Here is a 12,374-nt window from a genome sequence, read left to right as displayed (position 1 = left end):
GGTTCCAACAATCATATTCCCAAGAGTTGTAGTTTTTTCTTAAGTTCCAGAGCACAGATGGAGACACTTGAGCTTTGCTAAACACCAAGGATGCCAAAGCCAGAAGAGTCACAGCTGCTTTTGCAGCTTGTTTTGCTGATGTCCAAAAGTCTTTGCTTGTCTCATCATCAGTACATGCCATGGAATTGGAGCAGGTAGATAGGCAAGGTGTTGTGTCCACACAGCTTTTTAGGTTTTCGGAAAACATGATTTGTACAGTCCTTTGACATCAGGAAGCTTACAAACATACTTTTGTTGTGCACCTTAAAGAGGGCAAAATTCCTTAGTTGGCATTTGCAAAACAACTGTCCATTTTCTGATTTGAAATGCTTCCCTTCAGAAAAACAAATCCAATAAAAATTTTGTTTACATTGCATAGCATCTTTTGTTCAGAAAGTGATTGACTTTGTTGCCATTTCATGATGCAAATAGCAAAACACATCCTGCTCCACACACACAGAGTAATCCTTAAGTCATACTTAAGTCCATTACATATGCACAGTGATGAAATAAAAAACAACAAATGAACCAAAACAAGCCTAACAAGAATTAATGTTGAATGGAACACAGATAAAGAAAGTGAAAGTAAATGTGTAGCCTTGTATTACTCACTCAGGCACAGAAACAATGCAGTGAATGGTCCCATAACTGTCACATCAAATGGCAAATGGTCCCCGGGACTGAGGTTCCACACACTTGTAAAGCATGCCAACTAGCTGTAGGCATGGGCCGGTTACTGGTTTCAAGGTATGAAAAAGTCAAGGTTTCAAAACCTTTTCAAAACCCAAAGGTTTTTCACTTACTCAAAGCGGGCTCTTTCTTCTGGTGTCAAGGGGCGTGAACCGCTCCGCGGACAGTGGCAGGTGGGGAGTTTAACTGGGGCGGTACACCTGTCAAACGGTAACGCAGGTGTCCTGAGGCGAGCTCAGGGAGGACAGAAACCTCCCATGGAGCAGAAGGGCAAAAGCTCGCTCGATCTTGATTTTCAGTATGAATACAGACGATGGCTGAAGGAGGCGAGCCCCCTGAACTTTTTCCCCTGCCTGTTTTTTGGTTGCCGCATAGTCGTGCACCACTCAAAATTTGAAACTTTGCCTAAGGTTATCATACCGACAGAATCTCATACCGGCCCATGCCTACAGCTGTGGTCTCAAAACATAAAACTTATATTGGAAAATGGCTTACATACCCTCCCACGCCCTGCAAGGAGCCGTCCTCAATTTTAGCTCTCTCCTTGCGACCCACCCAAGCCCCAAGTAGCGGACGGTACATGTGTAGAACATCTAATGGTGAATAACTCACGGAGCAAACACAAATATTACAACAATGAGATAAGAATTGCATCATGAAAGCTGTAGTATGTTTGTACAACATCGACAACAATATCTCCTACATCTTTACAGTAAACATGATCTATTAACGTACCTCTTTCTGTTGTAGCTGCTTGGACATGTTGGGTGTATCCATGTTGTTCCAGGAATTTTGCCACAGTAGAAGATACAAAGACATCCTCATTGAAGTCTCCCATGATCATCTTCCTCCCTGCATGTTTCTCAAGTTCAAAGACAACCTGTGATAACTGCTTTCGAAACATGTCAATCTTATAGGAAGATGGCCTGTACAAAACAACAGCAGTCAAATTGACATGAGACATATGGAAATACAAACATTCCAAGTTGCATCTCTTTGGAATTGACACCTGCACATCAATGTTGTCTGAATAATACAAACCAACTCCTCCTCTTTGCTGTTGTTTCAATGCTGCAAAAACTGTGTCAGAGTCATCGTAACAGTTACCTCTTGGATTGTGATTAAAGACATACCCCGGTAGTTGTGGCTGGTCTTCGGTGTCTGCATTGAGCCATGTCTCTGTTAAACAAATACAGTCAGCTTTCATTAGGGTTTTGTGGGATTGCATGTCGTCAAAGTGAGCATTCAAACTCTGTACATTGTGAAGTGCAATCGTGCAGACCGGATCAACGTCAGGTGAACCAATACTTTTGAAGTTGAACTTTGGCAAGCTCTTCATGGCTGTGTCTACTTTGTCATCACAAAATATAGCTGTCTCTTTGAAGTCCTTAATAATCAGTCCATCAAGAGTTCTCACACGACTCAATGCAACATATGCTTGCCCTGCAGCAAAGATTTTGTTGAGTGATACAACAGCTCTGTCAACAGTAACACCTTGGCACTTATGTACCGTCATTGCCCAAGCCAGGGTGAGAGGAAATTGCCTTCGTATTCCACCAGCATTTGATACTTGATCCTCTTGTACCTCCACAATTGTAGAGCGTTCAGAGTTTCTTTTGGATTTTGACCTCTGCATCTTTCCAACATTAGGGTTTTCAAACTCAACATGGATAGCAATAGGAATGTCATCCTTATCTTCACCATTAATAATTTCCACAACCGTACCACACACACCATTGACGAGGCCGTCAGACACGTCTATATTTTTCTTCAACATCACCTTTGCTCCAATGCCCAAAGACACACACCTTGGCAAGCACGAGTTGAAAACCTTTGTATGGAAGCCTAATTTTGGTTCCATTCTTCCAGTTTTGGGACTCCGTGTAAAATCTTGGGCATCTATGCTGATTGCATCTGGGCAATGCTTTTGCAGTCTAGTGATATTGTATTTATCAACCTCTGCATTTGTAGCATATATGTGAATGTCTGTGGAGTCTTCACCAGTTTCACGTTGTTTTAATGCAAACACATCATGCCCACTGAGATGTTCATTCTTTTTACGAACTCTGAGACGATTCAGCATCTCCGCAAATTCTGCATTTTCTTGCCTCAAAACTTTGGTAAGCTCAGCCACTTCAAAGTTGTTGTCCCACATGTTGGCTTCTGTGTTGTCAGAAAAAAGAGGTGTGCCTTTGACAGGTCTCAACTGAAAGAAGTCACCCACGCAGATCAGGGAAACATTTGCAAACAAAGAATAATCACCAGTCTGTTTTATTTGACGTAGTCTGCCATGAACGTAGGACAAAAGACGGTGGTCAACCATGGACACTTCATCAATGATCAAAATCTGCAAGTTTCGCATTTTCATCCTTAAAGTATTTACCTTCTCATCACCAAGAGGTTGATATGGCAGCTTAACATTTGCACCAATGGAGAATGTACTGTGAATAGTTGCAGCACCAATGTTATATGCAGCCACACCAGTGGGCGCTGTAAGGAGCACAGTCAGATCATCTGGATTGTCAGAAATCTGTGACAGCAGTCGTGTAGATTCGTACTGGATGGCTTTGATCAAATGGGATTTGCCTGTTCCTGCTCCACCAGTAATGAACAATCGCAACGGTTCAGGATTCTGTCCAAAGAGTATCTGCAGACACCACCGACGTACAGCATAAAATATTGCCGCCTGCTCTTCATTCAGTGTTCGCAATAAACCTAGTGCAGCATCTCGGGGCATTGTCATGTGATTAGTTTCCAGAGTGCACGTTGTCTGTGGATTTGCTGTCAGGTCAGGAATAAGATCACCAACATCATCACTGCCTTCTTCATCATCTACAGCTTTGGGTTTCATATCCAAACAACTGAGACGTTCGCTTTCTGTTTCTGGACATATCTGAGCCCAAGCGTCTTCTAAATCAATGTCGTTATCCAGCAACTGTTTGGCTTTGTCAATCTCATCGCTTTCTTTTTCAAATAAAGCTTTGTTGGAGTCCACAATTGACTGCACTTTTTGGATGTCAGAGCCACATTTCACTGCACCAGTTGTGTAGAACTGTTCGTATGTTTCAAACTGAGGCGGTCTGAGGTGGAAGTCCTCATAATAAGGCAAAAACAGCTGCAGCAATGAATGAAAGTACTTTTCTGGATTTTTTGTGTGTGAAAACCTGGGATATCTCACAACAGCAGGCTGTGTTCTGGTCCTTTTTCTGATGAAGCCACGGTTGTTGTTCAGTTGTATTATGTCCTGTGATTCTCTTTGTGGTGAAACCTCAGACTTTGAAAGAACTCTGTACTGAGAGCAAAAGCTGGCAAGGCATAACTCCTCCATTTCTGCTGATCTGGGTCTGCTCTTGTATCTTTCCACCACATTAGTCATCCAAATGCTACTGTCATCATCAGGCTGTTGGAGCTGAGCTCTAGCTTGGAGCACATGCAAAGGCAAACTCATTCTAACAGGATTTTCACCAACAGGAATAAACTGTACATCACGAGAACATTCCTTCAAACGCATACGAGTCAAACGATACACTGCCTCTTGAGCTGAAACTTCTCTGTTGTGCAGGTAGACGCTGCCGAGCTGTTTGAATGCAGCTTTTGCATCAAGATTGCCATTCATCGCCTCCTTCTGTGCACGCTGTAACAGCAAACCCATTTCTTGCTCTGCTTTTGTGATGTATGACAGTATATAGACCACAACAGAATAGGCGTCGGTGATATACTGAATGTCCATGTTTCCTTGCCAAGCACGCAGTAAGTCTTTATTGTACTGGTTCACCCAAATATCAGATGGATTTCGCTTATGGACAATGCTTTTCTTTTTGGAACATATGGTGTATGCTCTCTCAAACAGGCCTTGATGTATCCCAAGAGACTCAAAAAAAGCATCAGCTGTATCAAAACTCAGGTCAGGATTGGCCAGCGCTGTTTTCACCTTCTTTATGATTGCATTGGCATTGGTATTTTCATCTTTTCCATTCAGGTCCTCTGAGTTCCCAGCTCTTGTAATGAAAGTACGGCTTGATGGAGGTCGTGGGAAATTGAATCGGCACACTGTATTTTTCTTACGGCATGTTTTTGAGTGTTTTGTGCTGTGTCTTTGTACGCTGCTCACAACCTCATGAAGCTCTGCATCAGACTCTGGTGGACTATCACAGGAAATGTATCTGTCTATGAAACGTACCACATCAGCATCACTGTCTTTATCAATCTTTGGTGCATCTTCCACCCAAAACAAACAGTGAACATGAGGAGAACCACGCTGTTGGAATTCAACTCGATAGAAGTAGTCCTTTATTTTGCCTATGGGTTCAGCTGGTGACAGGATTACATCACGAAGAAAACAATGCCATCGATAGTCAAACATTCTTGCTGCAGTAACTGGATTTCTTCCAATCAGCGCACATTTTTGAGACCAGTCAAGTTCCTCCACAGGTGTTTCTTTTCCTTCTAACCTCAAAAGAGAAGCAAGCATTTCGGGCCATCTCAGATCAGCACTTGACATGCTTATGAAAAACGTTGGAATTGACAGTTGTCGAATCATACTGAACAAATCTTTCTGTACTGCCATCCAGTAAGGTGGGGTTCCACGAATTCCTCGCAAGAACTTGTACCCTTCATCATTTCGTAATATTTTACTGAGTGAATCTGAGTTCAACAACATGTTTGATGCTTCTTTCAGAGATGATTTGCCGCCACCTTTGCGCATTGCCACTGATACACCAGATATGACTTGATGCACTTCTGATATGTACTGTGCATAAAATATGTAGTCTGTGTTGCGACCAAAACGTCCATCAGCGTTGAGAATGCGACAGTTCAGGTAACGTGACAGAGTTATTTTTGATTCCCTTTCATCGTGGAATGTAGGTCCACCCAATGGAAACAGAGCAGGAAAGCATTTGGCCTCGTTGGTTTTATCAGATAGTAAACGAACTGGACTGTTGCCTTCAGCTGGTGCCACGCTCAGTATATCCTGAAAATTCTGATCAATGATCTCTGAACCCAGATTGACAGGTTGCAATGATGTGTCTGACAAGAGGCCACTCTGGTCTTTAATGTAGGTCAGTTCCTCCTCTGCTTGCTCTTCCTCAAGATTATTTTCATCATCACTGTTATTTTCATTATCACTGTTAGCTGGCAGCTCTTGGTTGTCCTCATTTGCCTCACATTGATCACTTCCATTCAGAGTGTTTACCCATTCATCATTTAAAATTACATCATCATACCACTTATTGTTTGCCATCAAATACCTCAGTGCATTCCTTACACGATCAGTGTGGACATACATGTACTCATAATGACCTTTGTATGTCAACTTGCGTTTGAGTTTGACTCTTATCATTTTATCATCACACTCGTTCCTTGGCAGAATGTTTGTCACACTACTGTTATCAACAGGTACAGAGACACATGGACCATGGCAAGCTCTTTGGCGGCCTCGGGGCAAACACAGCAGCTTCATGAAGGGAATGTGACGAGCAATGAGATGTTCCTCCAAAGAATTCAGACATTTCAGTTCAGGTGGAATTTCATCCAAATGCATGTTGTTGGTGACACTCTCTTCTGGTAGTTTTCCTCCAAGCATTTTCCGATGACAGGAATGGCAAACCCATAATTTGCTGCAAGGACTATCAGACAAATGACATTCCTGCCCACATTCAATATCACAAACGTGTAAATATTGCAATGTTATACACCTCTTAGCCAGCGCAGCAACCTCTGGTCTTTTGCTTTCATAATGAGATCTTTTACACTCAATCACTTGTTTCCTGAAAAGTAAGCGATGACAAACAGAGCATACGTATTCAGGACCACAGCTTACGTCTTGACGAAACTGACTGATGACAAAGTCAATGTCTTGTTGCTTCTTTCTCATATTTGCATAAGTGTCACTGCTACTCTTAATTTTGTTTTGGCGAATTTCGTCATATTCATGATATTTCATCTTGCTTTTCTCGTTGATCTTCTTTTGAAACACGATGTTGCTCTTGTACTTCTTATGACTATAATCACGGACTTTATGTTGAAACACAACGTTGCTCTTGTACTTCTTATGACTATAATCACGGACTTTATGTTGAAACCCAATGTTGCTTTTGTACTTCTTATGACTATAATCACGGACTTTATGTTGAAACCCAATGTTGCTTTTGTACTTCTTATGACTATAATCACGGACTTTATGTTGAAACCCAATGTTGCTCTTGTACTTTGTATGACTGTAATCACGGACTTTATGTTGAAACCCAATGTTGCTCTTGTACTTTGTATGACTGTAATCACGGACTTTATGTTGAAACCCAATGTTGCTCTTGTACTTTGTGTGACTGTAATCACGGACTTTATTTTGAAATATGATGTTTGTCTGATAAGTGTTTTTTGAGGATTCACACTTTGATTTTTTTAAATTTGAATCAGTACCATATTTATTATTATACTGTGCAAGTTTACGTGCCTTGAACTGCACATCGGTTCCATAGTTTGTGTTGAAATAATCACATTTCCTTTTCCGAAACTCAGAATTCATGCTGTTCTTGTGAAAATGTTCAAGAGAAGTCTCACGTTTGGCACTCCTAATGTACTCACATTCATTATATTGCTTCTTTTGATTCTCAGTTTTTCGCTTCTTCACATTGATATCACTGCACCGTTGACGTTCTTTTTCTGCTTTCGTGTCTGACTCGGTGAACTTTCTTTTCCGCTGGGGTCTTAACGTTCCCTCACCAATAGACTGGCATGTTCCGGCACAAGGACTCTGCGTATTTCGGTTTTTAACGCATGTTACAACCTCATAATGATTGGCGGTGTGATTTAAATATATACAGTTCTGAATGCATGGGCGTACAGTAGGTCTGTGCATGTTCCATCTCCCATCATTTAAGGTGAAGATAGTAGTTTGGAATAAATCGGCAGCAGCAAATATGTCGATCTCCTTTGCCCAGGTCCCACAGTAGTGTATCCTTGATTTTGTTACATAGTCCTGTACAGATGTATATTCATCTCTCAAGTAAGTCTCAAACTTATTGCTGTATTTCTGGAGGTGTTTCGTTACAGCCCGTCTAATTTTCAAGTGCTTCTCTTCATTGCTACAAATGCTAAAGGCAAGGCTGCGGTAAAAGCAATTCCCATCTGGCTTAATGCTTTGTATCTTACAAGGACAGCCCATATCATCAACACTGGTTGTTGCCTTCAACGCTTCAACATTTTCATTTGAAAGTCCAACAGCTTTGCACAGTGTATCCTGATCACTGCGAGTTAAAGGTTTAAATGCCTGCTTTGGGACATTTGTGTCAGTGATAATTACGTCATCGCTGTGTGTTTTGCAAGTTGTCTCGTGCAGTTCAAAATCCCCTTTTATTTGAGCACGTTTAGCCTTTTCTGCAGAAGTCTCTTTTCGATTTACCTTTTGTCCAGCACCATTACGTGCAGCCTCTGATCGATCGATTGTAGCTGTCAGCTTGGTGTCATCTTTACCCAACAGAGTTTCAGGAACACATTCAGGCTTCTGTGAAACATTACTCACGACACGTCTCAAAACATCGCTGTACAAAGGTTTGGTATTCGGGTTCGATTCACTCTTTGTGGACGCAGTTTGGTTGTTTGCATTACCTGGAACAGCAGTTGACGTTACTGAGCAACTTGTAGCCGTCTGACGTTTGTGCAAACCTTTTGATCCTGTTACCACATCGCTGTACAGCTGACGTACCTTTGCATGTGTCAACGTAGCTGTGTTACCTCGGGATGTGTCGTTCTGTGATCGCCGTTCATTGCCAGTTCTGGTTACCGCAGCACTCACTCCTGTTACCTCAAACCGTGGTGTACTTACGCCAAACGATTGTGCATAATCATACACAAAGCTGACCAGTGACTGTGCGGAGCTAAAGTATGAAACACAACTTACCCTCTGACCTTTGTGATTAACCCAGGTGTTTGCATGAGAATTAACAAAGGCAAATCTGGTCTCTCCATTCACGATGGCACAAGTATTTCCACAAATAGTCAACAAGCAAGCATCATGACTGAACAGTGCGCGCTGCAGTGCTTCATCAAAAGGCAAAGCCACATCACATAAAGCAGGATCATAATTGTCAACACACACAAACCCAGTGTAAGAATCTCCAAAGTTTAATGCAAAATCACAATTCCACACCCTGTGTTGTCTAGGCAATTCTGACACAGCAATGTAACCCCTTCCTTCAACATGGTCTCTGATTTGTTCATGTGCACTCATAGACTTGTACAACAGAGTTCCTTTTATTAAAACATCATCCAGATCTCCAGTTTCCCAGGTCCAAACGTTCTTCATCTTGGATTTCAGAACAGCTGTCAGACTGATGGCACCGCACTGCTTGTTGCCCACGTTACCAAAACGCACATCACCTTGATGAAAGGAGCCCGTCAGGAAAGACCTCTCTGGAAAATCAGGCTGAGTCAAAGTAACACACTCATTAGTAACATTGGGTTCATTCATGCAAGATGCATTATTTGAAGATAGCTTGATAGCACAGTCAAGAGAGAGAGAGCTTGGAGATTCAGTTTGGAAAGAAGTTTTTTGCAAATTGGTAGAGAACTTTTCAGCACTTGTTTGAGACTTGTTAGAGAACTTTTCAGCACTTGTTTGAGAGTTTGAGAGTGGGGAGTCTGCAACGTTTCTGTATTGAACATTTCTGTATTGAACATTTCTGTATTGAACATCAAAGTCATGAACATCAAAGTCATACGCCTTTTCAGGCCAGCTTGATGTTTGGGCTTTCCAGGTGCAAGGACGCCCAACCTTGCTTCCAGGAGACCATAAGTCATCCTGGGTGCCAGTCGCTGCTCTTTTGGTGGAACACACCTGCAACACACAAATTGAACAGCGTTATTTACACATAACACACCTCATTCTTGCTGTTTTTAAGCACATAATACATCACGCCCTCCGACATCTCATTTGAATTTTCCTACAGTCAATACACAACCTCACGTACTGTTTTTACACCTCACTACATCAACTGGCATGTGCTGCTTTTTGTAGGAGAAAAAAAAAACAAGTAAAAGATTGCATAGCACTGAGATTGCATTATTCCCTAAGAAGGGGAAAATTACAATGTCACTTGTAAATTTATTTAATGTAATTAAATAAATAAATTTACAAGTGACATCACTTATTTTGCATAGCTGCCTGTTTTCCTTGAGTTAGTGCTATTAACACAACTATTCCTTGCACCAGACCCTGTCAATCAGTGGTAAATTGTAGACGTGTGAAAAACCACCTCTGAGAGCTCACGATCAGCCAGTCTCTTCTTTGCAGCCGCAGATTTTTTGGAACGTCCCATCTGCAATACACGCGTGGAAATGTACACTTTGACCCTTTTCCCAAAAAAACAACACGCATCTCAAAAATGACATTTCTTAAATATCAACCACAAATTATTTGACTATGTATATATCATGTACTGGTCTATAACTTTATTCAGTGTGACCATGGCATTTCACTTATTCATGGTGAAGACATGAAATATTTTTGCTTACACTATACTTTTTTGCTAAACATCAATACTTATAATGAATTCTAAGTACTTTGTGTAACAATCCTACCATTAGTACTTCATACATTCAAACTCCACCATCACACCTATGCACAACAAACCGCTTTTGACACTTCCTTCCATTAGTCGGTCACAGAGTACTACCAATTCAATATATAACATATATACATATACACACTGTGTTGTCACTTAGGCTAACTGCCATATTTCCACATTGCTCTTTACATACTGACTGCACATAACACTTCAGCAAAGCAAAGACAAGCTAGTAGCTAGCAATACTACTCCAAGTTAGAATACTATTTTTCTATATTTTTCATAAAAGACTTGAAAAGAAAAATCTAAGACAAACGCATTTTACCACATCAACATCTTAGTGTATACCTTTACTCACCTTTACAAACAGTAGTATCCTGTATCAGTACCTAAAACATACAAAAGTAATTAGTACCAAGCTCTGCAACACATTCAAAAGGTTATTATATGTGAAATTGCAAACCTGGTGCACATTAGACGGCCACTAGCTACAATTTACTCTACATTGTAATTACTCTCATTACACATAATGATAATGGTTATTTAAAAATAAAGAAAAACATTTGTCCTAACATGCAACATAAATATCCAAAAACCCAAACATTTTTTTTTTTTTAAATTCATTAAATCTAGTGCTTTCCTTATGATATTAAAACATGAGGTAGGCATAGGCTAACTGCCATATTTCCACATTGTTTATGCTATGTTTCTGCATTAAGCAGACGCTTTTATCCAAAGCGACTCAGAAATGAGGATATAACATTACAGCTAACATCAAAGCTAATAAGCTACATAGAAGGAAACCACTTTCCAAAGGGGACAGGGTGATAGTGTACAAATACAGTGCAGGCATAGAGGGAAGTACAGGGTCAGTGCTAGGACATGAGATTATCTCTGAGGGTCTTCCAGAGTTTCTTGAAGATATTCAGGGACGCCCCTGTTCTGGTAGCGCTCGGTAGGTCATTCCACCATCGCGGAACAAGACGTGAAAAGAGTCTGGATCGTCTTAAGTGTGTACATTGCTCTTTACATACTGACTGCACATAACACTTCAGCAAAGCAAAGACATGCTAGTAGCTGGCAATACGACTCCAAGTTAGAATACTATTTTTTCTATATATTTTTCATAAAAGACTTGAAAAGAAAAATCTAAGACAAACGCATTTTACCACATCAACATCTTAGTGCATAACCTTTACAAACAGTGGTATGCTGTATCAGTATCTAAAACATAAAAAAGTAATTAGTACCAAGCTCTGCAACACATTCAAAAGGTTATTATAGGCAAGGCAATTTCATTTATAGAGCACAATTCATACACAAGGCAATTCAAAGTACTTCACAGCTACACAAGAAGGCAATAAAATCATTAAAAAGAAATAAAAAATAATAAAAATAAAAAATAATAATAAAAATTAAACCCATTCAAAATAATCATTAATTAATTTATAAGTGAAGAGTGCAGATAAAATACTTTCAGGTGTCATATGCACAGCTAAATAGAACTGTTTTCAGCCTGGATTTAAACATTGTCAGAGTTATATGTGAAATCGCAAACCTGGTGCACATTAGACGGCCACTAGCTACAATTTACTCTACATTGTAATTACTCTCATTACACATACTGATAATGGTTTTTATAAAGAAAAACATTTGTCCTAACATGCAACATAAATATCCAAAAACCCAAACATTTTTTTTTTTTAAATTCATTAAATCTAGTGCTTTCCTTATGATACTAAAACATGAGGTAGGCATAGGCTAACTGCCATATTTCCACATTGTTTATGCTATGTTTCTGCATTAAGCAGACACTTTTATCCAAAGCGACTCAGAAATGAGGATATAACATTACAGCTAACATCAAAGCTAATAAGCTACATAGAAGGAAACCACTTTCCAAAGGGGACAGGGTGATAGTGTACAAATACAGTGCAGGCATAGAGGGAAGTACAGGGTCAGTGCTAGGACATGAGATTATCTCTGAGGGTCTTCCAGAGTTTCTTGAAGATATTCAGCGACGCCCCTGTTCTGGTAGCGCTCGGCAGGTCATTCCACCATCGCGGAACAAGACGTGAA

At 40.5% G+C, this 12,374-nt stretch overlaps 1 protein-coding gene and 1 long non-coding RNA gene across 3 annotated transcripts in view; one reads left to right on the top strand and one right to left on the bottom strand.

Annotated features, from left to right (window-relative positions):
- The window catches only part of ip6k1 (inositol hexakisphosphate kinase 1), a 151,941-nt gene that overhangs the window by 15,991 nt on the left and 123,576 nt on the right, over positions 1–12,374 (top strand). The window lies entirely within an intron of this gene.
- On the bottom strand, positions 8,850–10,867 carry LOC142377943 (uncharacterized). The gene is made up of 3 exons (XR_012769572.1): positions 10,654–10,867; positions 9,984–10,046; positions 8,850–9,565 (listed from the first exon to the last, which is right to left on the bottom strand). It is a non-coding gene; the product is annotated as an uncharacterized LOC142377943 (long non-coding RNA).

The sequence above is a fragment of the Odontesthes bonariensis genome, chromosome 3 (genome assembly GCF_027942865.1).
Source record: "Odontesthes bonariensis isolate fOdoBon6 chromosome 3, fOdoBon6.hap1, whole genome shotgun sequence".
NCBI classification, from domain to species: domain Eukaryota; kingdom Metazoa; phylum Chordata; class Actinopteri; order Atheriniformes; family Atherinopsidae; genus Odontesthes; species Odontesthes bonariensis.
Note: the sequence above shows the minus strand (reverse complement) of the source record. Positions and strands in the feature narration are given on the sequence as shown.